Source organism: Scomber scombrus, chromosome 17 (genome assembly GCF_963691925.1).
Source record: "Scomber scombrus chromosome 17, fScoSco1.1, whole genome shotgun sequence".
NCBI classification, from domain to species: domain Eukaryota; kingdom Metazoa; phylum Chordata; class Actinopteri; order Scombriformes; family Scombridae; genus Scomber; species Scomber scombrus.
In genome coordinates, this window is record NC_084986.1 from 1,915,357 (window position 1) to 1,925,771 (window position 10,415).

Below are 10,415 nucleotides of genomic sequence, written 5' to 3' on the forward strand. Positions count from 1 at the left end.
CTCTGATGTGTTGTAATTGGCTGTCTGCTAAGCCCCGCCCCCTGCTCAGTCGACGCCGTATCACCTGTCAAGCTGTCAGTTATCGTCCTGGTTCAGTACATATGGATTTAACTAGGATGACTCTGCAAAATGTAGCTCTCTAAATTAAGCAGGCTTCTTATTTATTTGCAAGTGACTGTCGATTGTGTGAACATTAACCCCAAAAGCATTGGTTTAAAAAGCTGTGAGTGTCCCCAAAACAAGTTAAAATAAATGAGCAGCATCGTTCTTATACTGCAGTGTAGAGCTTTGTTAGTCCTAGTGTTATTAATATGTTCTAAATATGATCAGGAAACCTGCAGCCGGCTGTTATGTGAGAATGAATTTCCATTTTCGAACACACATTCAAGAAATTCGAACTTTGGAGAAAAGGGGAAAAAGCTCCTGTAGAGCTACTGCCCTGCATGTTTTAGATATCTCTCCACTCTAACACACCTCATTATAGTTAATTATTAACTCGTTATCAAGCTCGTTGAAAAGCTGCAACTGCCTGATAACAAGTTATTAATTAGAATAAGGTGTTAGAGTGGAGAGAGACCTAAAACATGCAGGGCAGTAGCTCTACAGGAGCAGGTTGGAGACCGCTGCTTGATGACGATTCCCCTGATTTTAGCCGAGCTAGTGATGTAGCAGTAGAGTATAGAGTGAAATGAGATGCACCTCTGCCTTTGGAAATGACTCCAGGTTTTATTTTTAGGTCCTGCTGTTATGTGAGAATGAATTTCTATTTTCAAACACATTCAAGAAATTCGAACTTTAAGAAAAGGGGAAAAAAAGGCTTTCAGGATGAGGACTAAACCATTGTTCCCCAACTGCCCTGCATGTTTTAGCTTTCTCTCCACTCTAACACACCTCATTATAGTTAATTATTAACTCGTTATCAAGCCTGTTGAAAAGCTGCAACTGCCTGATAACGAGTTATTAATTAGAATAAGGTGTTAGAGTGGAGAGAGACCTAAAACATGCAGGGCAGTAGCTCTACAGGAGCAGAGTTGGAGACCTCTGCTGATGACGATTCCCCCTGATTTTAGCCAAAGGTAGTGATGTAGCAGTAGAGTATAGAGTTAAATAAAATGCCCCTCTACCTTCGGAAATGACTCCAGGTTTTATTTTTATGTCCGGCTGTTATGTGAGAATGAATTTCCATTTTCAAACACATTCAAGAAATTTGAACTTTTAAGAAAAGGGGAAAAAAAGGCTTTAAGGATGAGGACTGAACCATTGGTCTCCAACCCTGCTCCTGTAGAGCTACTGCCCTGCATGTTTTAGGTATCTCTCCTCTCTAACACACCTTATTCTAGTTAATTATTAACTCGTTATCAAGCTCGTTAAAAAGCTGCAACTGCCTGATAACAAGTTATTAATTAGAATAAGGTGTTAGAGTGGAGAGAGACCTAAAACATGCAGGGCAGTAGCTCTACAGGAGCAGAGTTGGAGACCTCTGCTTGATGACGATTCTCCCTGATTTTAGCCGAGGTACTGATGTAGCAGTAGAGTAAAGAGTTAAATAAAATGCCCCTCTACCTTTGGAAATGACTTCAGGTTTTATTTTTATGTCCGGCTGTTATGTGAGAATGAATTTCCATTTTCAAACACATTCAAGAAATTTGAACTTTTAAGAAAAGGGGAAAAAAAGGCTTTAAGGATGAGGACTGAACCATTGGTCTCCAACCCTGCTCCTGTAGAGCTACTGCCCTGCATGTTTTAGGTATCTCTCCTCTCTAACACACCTTATTCTAGTTAATTATTAACTCGTTATCAAGCTCGTTAAAAAGCTGCAACTGCCTGATAACAAGTTATTAATTAGAATAAGGTGTTAGAGTGGAGAGAGACCTAAAACATGCAGGGCAGTAGCTCTACAGGAGCAGAGTTGGAGACCTCTGCTTGATGACGATTCTCCCTGATTTTAGCCGAGGTACTGATGTAGCAGTAGAGTAAAGAGTTAAATAAAATGCCCCTTTACCTTTGGAAATGACTTCAGGTTTTATTTTTATGTCCGGCTGTTATGTGAGAATGAATTTCCATTTTCAAACACATTCAAGAAATTCGAACTTTAAGAAAAGGGGAAAAAAAGGCTTTCAGGATGAGGACTGAACCATTGGTCAGCTACTGCCCTGCATGTGTTAGGTCTCTCTCCTCTCTAACACACCTCATTGTAGTTAATTATTAACTCGTTATCAAGCCCGTTGAAAAGCTGCAACTGCCTGATAACAAGTTATTAATTAGAATGAGGTGTTAAAACATGCAGGGCAGTAGCTCTACAGGAGCAGGTTGGAGATCACTGATCTAAACAATGAGAGTAGAGTATAGAGTATGAAATGTCCCTGTGCCTTTGGAAGTGATGCCAAGTAGTTTTTAGGTCATTTTAAAGTGAGGTAACAACTATAAACCATTACTTTAACTCTTATAATATAGAGTCTTGATCTCACTACAGCTCCACACACACTTGACATGAGCAGAAATCCAAAGCTTGACAGGCCGGTTGTGTTTTTACTGCATCGCATTTAAACTCCGAGACATCAGCAGCATCACAGGTCTTTAAAATACTAATGATAAAAACCTAAAAGTGTAAAATTATAACCAGAACATAAACACAAGAGTCCCGACTGAAGCTTCAAAGAATGGCCTTGGAATGCAAAAGAGGCATGTTTGTTTTATTTAATTTCATTTCTTTTTTTTAATTGTTTTGTCCCTTAATGTCGACTGTGTGTCCGTCAGTCTGAACATGTGAACAGTGTGTGCATGTCCACAGCTGTCCCTCCTCTCTGTTCTCATGGATTTATAAATATGAATCTTCTGTTCAGAGGAAGTTATACGACTCCAACTCGCTGTTAACAATATGTGATTTGTTTTGGCTTTTTTTTTTGTTTTGTTGTGTGAAATCATTTTGTGGTTCTTCATTATTTCATCTTCATCTAAACATCTCAGCATGTTGCACAAGCTGCACTTTTTTCCCTCAACTTGAAATGGGATTTTTTTTATCTGTAAATATGATGAAATATTGTGTCTTGTGACTTTATAATGAAGTAGATATTGTCTCTTGCTCTCATGGACTGTCCCCTCTGTGTGTGGTGGTGTTTTACTACTTACTCTACGGTCCAATAAATGCTTCTCTGGTCTCTCGGTCATGGCTGTGATCGCTCACTGCGGTGTGAAAACAACAGATATGACGATAAATGATGTAACATGCACATGAATACATGCCATGTGTGAATATGCATGCAGAGAAATGTGTTTTAAGCTCTTATATTCAGGTTTATGGCATGTGTGTGTGTGTGTGTGTGTGTGTGTGTGTGTGTGTGTGTGTGTGTGTGTGTGTGTGTGTGTGTGTGTGTGTGTGTGTGTGTCTGTGTGTGTCTGTGTGTGTGTGTGTGTGTGTGTGTGAGTGAGCATGTTTTTTTTTCATCCCTCTTGCTGCATGCTCTGCTGCTGTTTATGCAAAGAGTGAGATGAGGTGGCTGCAATGCAAAAGCTCGGGGCGACCTGCTATTATTATGGGACACGCACACACACACACACATGCAAACCCAGACAAGCACACACACAGACACACACAAGTAGTCTTTAAGGTGATTGTGACATTCTGCAGAAACAAATAGACACCTAAAGGAGCATCAGCACACACACACACACACACACACACACACACACACACACACACACACACACACACACACACACACACACACACACACACACACACACACAGAGCAGAGCACTGACAGTATGAGGTCAGATATTATAGATGTGCTTTGAAACGATTTGTCCCTCCTCTCTCTGCTCTCTTTGTTCCTGACAAACATTTCTGATTCTTCTTATCAGCAAATTGTACATTTAACCCTTTTATTAAATCTTTGGGTTTTACGAATATGCACGTCTTTAACCCCTTGAACAAACTTTCTTTAGAGAACAAACCTTCAAGCCAAACAGGATCATATAATAAATAGTGAGGGAGACAAATAAAGTAGTAATTATTAGATTGTAAAACTCATATTTTACATACTGTGAGGGTCAAAGTTGATCCATTTTGACATTTGAAAGCAATTAAAAACACACAAATGACATTATTTAAGCCTGGAATCTAATGACTTTTTCTATAGTGGCCCATAATGTCCAAAAATGGAGATATTTATGGCTGTTATGGTCCCATTTTAGATAACATAATATCATAATAGATTGTGATCGTGAAAGTATTTTAGATAGATAGATAGATAGATAGATAGATAGATAGATAGATAGATGGATGGATGGATGGATGGATGGATGGATGGATGGATGGATGGATGGATGGATGGATGGATGGATGGATGGATGGATGGATGATGGATGGATGGATGATGGATGGATGATGGATGGATGGATGGATGGATGGATAGATGGATGATGGATGGATGGATGGATGGATGGATGGATGATGGATGGATGGATGGATGGATGGATGGATGGATGGATGGATGGATGGATGGATGGATGGATGGATGGATGGATAGATGGATGGATGGATGGATGGATGGATGGATGATGGATGGATGGATGGATGGATGGATGGATGGATGGATGGATGGATGGATGGATGGATGGATGGATGGATGGATAGATGGATGGATGGATGGATGGATGGATGGATGGATGGATGGATGGATGGATGGATGGATGGATGGATGGATGGATGGATGGATGGATAGATAGATAGATAGATAGATAGATAGATAGATAGATGGATGGATAGATAGATGGATGGATAGATAGATAGATAGATAGATAGATGGATGGATGGATGGATGGATAGATAGATAGATGGATAGATAGATGGATAGATGGATAGATGGATGGATGGATGGATGGATGGATAGATAGATAGATAGATAGATAGATAGATAGATAGATAGATAGATAGATAGATAGATAGATAGATAGATAGATAGATAGATAGATAGATAGACTATGTAGAAAGATATACAAATATATTGCACATTTGCAAGCTACTATAGTGTGATCGTGGATGTATTTTCATTATAATAATGTCAAATCTAAAGAAATCATGAATGCAAAATACATTTGTGGTTAAAAACTTGTTATAGGCGTTAATTATAAATGAATATGAACAATATTAAAGGGTTAATTTGCATCTTTTTGGCAGGTTAGTTGAGACCGGTGAACATTAGAGGAGAGAAAAGCCTCAAAACATCCTGTCATGGTGAATAGAGCTAACACTGTGAACTATAGGGATTCATTTTAATGTATGATTCAAACATCGTACATACATAAATATACATATACATATATATATATATATATATATTGAGATTAATGGTCCAGCTTTCCTTCACAAGCTTCAGTATCGCTGCTGATACAAAGAGTGACGATTCCTCCATTAACTCAAATATAAACTATAATCACCTGGTAAATAAAACCAACCCTTGCTCATCCATAAACCTCTTAAAGATATATATAATTTTATTTGTATATTGTCCTCTAACAATCTCCGAATCCTCTTTTACATTTCCTTCTTGTGCACAGATTGAAATCCAAATCTGCTCTTTCTGCACACAAGATATATATTTATTAAACATATATTTAAGAATAATAAAGTCACATTAATATTGAAACCAGGTCTGCAGCATCATTCAGTCAGTCAGAGCGTATCAGAGGGAATTAAAGAAGCTGCAGTATCCTGTATGCAAATGATATGTTACAGTTAATATTTTATAGACTTAAAATAAAATACTGGAGTCTGAGTTGTGACCATGTGTAGCATTAATGTGATTTATCATGCTGAGCAAATATAAGGAAACCTTCAGGGAAGTAATTGACTATTTCAAGCAGAAGAACAACAACTAAAAAAAATGAAACCCCCTCCTCTCCCCGTCCCCCTAAATTTAAATATTACCCCCCGGGGGTTACGCAATTGTTTGTTTTAAGAAGAAGCCAATTAAGAAAGCAGAAATATTCCTCCAGTAGGTGTTTGTTTTAATAGATGAACAACGCTCAAGATAATTAGTTTAAAGTGATGAGTCACGAGTCAGGAAGTGACTGCTGCAGCTGTCCAGTCAGTCACATCCCACTCATGATTCAGATGATTGACAGCTTCCATCATACAATATATATTTATATTAGTAGCTGATGAGGGTTGTAGGAGAGTGTGAGGTTAGAAACAGACACTTTGTCACATGCACAGTTTCTATCATGCAGTTAAAGGTCCAGAACATGCTGCAAGAAACATTATCTGCATGTTATGATGTCATTGAAAACTCTGATAAATCTATAACAAGAAAAAATCTTAACTTACTCTTTACTGTTTTTCCTGAGCTGACAACCAATTGAAGCTACAAGGCCAGGCTGCTTTTTATAACACAGAAACGACAGTAAGGAAATGAAAACATGCACATATAAGTAGGATTTAAAAGGAGTAATTATCTTCCTGTGAATATATATATATATATATTTCAGTAGCTGATGAGGGTTGTAGGAGAGTGTGAAGTTAGATTCAGACGCTGTGTCACATGCACTGTTTTTTATCATGCAGTCAAAGGTCCAGAACATGCTGCAAGAAACATGATCTGCATGTTATGATGTCATTGAAAACTCTGCTAAATCTATAACAAACACTGTTTTCATACATCCAAAGGTGCGTCTCAAGTTTAAGGCCAACTTACTCTCTTTTTCCTGAGCTTACAACCAATTGAAACTACAAGGCCAGGCTGCTTTTCATAACACAGAAACGACAGTAAGAAAATGAAAACATGCACATATAAGTAGGATTTAAAAGGAGTAATTATAGCTGATGAAGGTTGTAGGAGAGTGTGAGGTTAGAAACAGACGCTGTGTCACATGCACTGTTTTTTATCCTGCAGTTAAAGGTCCAGAACATGCTGCAAGAAACATTATCTGTATGTTATAATATGAGATAAAACATAAGTGAAAACTCTGCTAAATCTATTACAAACACTGTGTTTATACATCTAAAGGTGCGTCTCAAGTTCACGGCCAAGTTTCCCTAGAAAACATCTTAACTTACTCTTTACTCTTTTTCCTGAGCTGACAACCAATTGAAGCTACAAGGCCAGGCTGCTTTTCATAACACAGAAACGACAGTAAGAAAAGAAACACGATGCAATTTAAAAACGACAATGAAACATATATTTCAGTAGCTGATGAAGGTTGTAGGAGAGTGTGAGGTTAGATACATACGTTTATATTTATCATGCAGTTAAAGGTCCAGAACATGCTGCAAGAAACATTATCTGCATGTTATAATACGAGATAATAAATAAGTGAAAACTCTGCTAAATCTATAACAAACGACAGTAAGAAAAGAAACACGATACAATTTAAAACGACAATGAAACATGCACATATAAGTAGGATTTTAAAGGAGTAATTAGATACATATGGTTTTTTATCCTGCAGTTAAAGATCCAGAACATGCTGCAAGACACATTATCTGCATGTTACAATACGAGGTAAAACATAAGGGAAAATAATCCTAAATCTATAACAAACACTGTTTTTCTACATCTAAAGGTGCGTCTAATGTTCAAGTCCAACGTCTTAATTTACTCTGTTTTTCCTGAGCTTTCAACCATGTCTTGTAGATTAGGTTTATTAAACTGCAAAGCCAGGCTGCTTTACATAAAACACAATGCAATTCAAAAAGACAATAAAAACATGCACCTACTGTATAAACAGGATTTAAAAAGGGAGTAATTAATAAAATGAGGTAAAATAGAATAAAACAGATTAAACAGGAGTGTGTAAATCAAAGTGCGGCTGATGCAGTGTGAGATATGAATAAACTGTCCTGAGTTTAATTTAATAAAAGGCTTCATTACTTCACACTGAGCTGCAGTTAAAAGCTCAGGAAGGAGGTCAAAGTCAAAAGAGTGTTAATGAACAATTAATAGACTCTAGACTGAGTCTCTCAATACTTACTGACTTCTCTGTCAGAGTCAGTTCAAACCTCAAAGCTCTTTTTACCTAATTATATCAAGCATATAGTATATATTAGTTTGGGCTGATTAATAAACACTTGGTTCATATGTGAGTATTTACAACAGAAACGTGTGATTTATACCATTAACCCTCCTGTTGTCCTCGAGTCAAGGAAGGAAGGGAGGAAAGGAGGAAGGAAGGGAGGAAGAAGGGAGGAAAGGAGGAAGGAGGGAGGAAAGGAGGAAGGAAAGAAGGGAGGTGGGAAGGAAGGAAAGGAGGAAGGAAGGAAAGGAGGAAGGAAGGGAGGAAGAAGGAAGGAAAGGATGCAGGGAGAAAGGAAGGAAAGGAGAAAGGAAGGGAGGAAGAAGGAAGGAAAGGAGGGAGGTGGGAAGGAAGGAAAGGAGGAAGGAAGGGAGGAAGAAGGATGGAAAGGATGCAGGGAGGAAGGAAGGAAAGGAGGAAGGAAGGGAGGAAGAAGGAAGGAAAGGAGGGAGGTGAGAAGGAAGGAAAGGAGGAAGGAAGGAAGGAAGGAAGAAGGAAGGAAAGGAGGAAGGAAGAAGGAAGGAAAGGAGGAAGGAAGGACGGTAGGAGGGAGGGAGGGACAAAGGAAAAGAGGAAGGAAGGGGGAAGATAGGGGGGAGGAAGGAAAGAGAGAAGGAGGGAGGGAGGAAGGAAAGAAGGAAGGAAGGGAGGAAAAAGGAAGGAAAGGAGGGAGGGAGGGAGGAAGAAAGGAAAGGAGGAAGGAAGAAGGAAGGAAAGGAGGAAGGAAGGACGGTAGGAGGGAGGGAGGGACAAAGGAAAAGAGGAAGGAAGGGGGAAGATAGGGGGGAGGAAAGAAAGAGAGAAGGAGGGAGGGAGGGAGGAAAGAAGGAAGGGAGGGAGGAAAGGAAAAGTGGAAGGAAGGAAGGAGGGAAGGAAGGAAGGAAAGAAGGAGGGAGGGAGGAAGGAAGGACAGAAGGAAGGAAGAAAAGGGGATGGAGGGAGTAAAGAAGGAATGAAAGAAAGAGCGAAGGAGGGAGGGAGGAAGGAAGGAAGGACAGACGGAAGGAAGGAAGGGAGGAGAGTTTTAAGGGAAACATACAGATGATAAATGATAATCAGACTCTGTTTCTACCTCTGAGGAACATATAAGACTAAATGTGCTGAAATAACATCTTACTTCTTCCCTGACTTGTCTTCTTCTTCTTCTTCTTCTTCTCCTTTTTTTGTCTTTAATTGTGTTTTTGTTGCTGTGGTTTTGTGCTGCTGTCCTGAAGCCCTCCTGAAACTAAAGACTCCGCCATCGACTCCCCGGACGCTCAGCGCCAGGAGTGGTTCGCTCAATACTTTTCCTTTTGATTGACCACAAACCTGCAAAACACAAGGATTCAGCATGTCAACCAAACTTAAAAAAGAAAGAAACAACAAAAAAACAACAAAAAACACAGAAAAAAGAGAAAAATTGTTCAAACTATTTGTTATTTATTGTCATTGATAGGTTCAGGGATCAATTCACTCTAGATTCAGTCAACGGAAACTGTAATTCAAGGTGTCAATGAAACGCACAACGAACTCGATGTCATTCATTTTCACTTTGGTAGAAATGTAATGATGCTCTGTTGTTGTTGACTGAAGGGAGACTGAATTGATCCTGATCCTGACCGTCAAATGTCATCACTCTGATCTGATTTGATTGTTTGATTATCTTTGATTGTTTCACTGTGGACGAGTTTCTCTCTTAGTACAGTGACAATGATCATCAGTATGTTTGATGTTTATTTCATTTCTTTACTTCCTAACTTATTTTGCAGTTTCTTGGAACTAGAAAAAAAATGAGTGGTGCATTATCATGCTGCTAATTGCCATTGTTGGATTACAGTAAGAAATATATATATATATAAAGAAGTATATGGTAGGTTATTGTGCTCTCTCTGTACGTGGGCCCACTGCATAAAGCATCTTAGACTAGGAGGGCTGATCTAAGACCAGTCTGCCTCCTCATTTATGGTGACTGATATGCTCCATGAATACAGGCTCTGATGTTAGGACGGCACCATCATGGCAAGTTTGTTACAGCTGCATAGAAGTTTCAGCAGATTTTGGTAGAATATTAAAACCTGTTTGTATGGTTGTCTGTCTCAACACAGATATAATGATGTCTCACCAATTTTAAAAACAAAAATAGCATATTTTATATTTATATTATAATGTGTATGCTTAATAAATAATTATTGTGACATTTATTTGTGTTTTCTTGTCATTTTTTCCCCCTCGCATGGATTAAAGAACGGGCCCGCCGAGGGGTCCGATCCAGCCCAGTTTCCTTCCTGTCTTCTTTTCCTTCCTCACTTTCTTACTTTCTTCCTCCCTCCCTTTCTTCCATCTCTCTTTCCTGTTTTCTTTTCCTTTCTTTGGTTTGTCTGTCCTTCCTTCCTTCTTTCCTTCTTATCTTATTTTCCTTTCTT

General features: G+C 38.8%; 1 protein-coding gene across 1 annotated transcript in view; it reads right to left on the minus strand.

Moving 5' to 3' along the window:
- Window positions 1-10,415, minus strand: part of ncoa1 (nuclear receptor coactivator 1) — a gene marked incomplete at its 5' end in the record, with an annotated part of 164,152 nt that overhangs the window by 93,545 nt on the left and 60,192 nt on the right.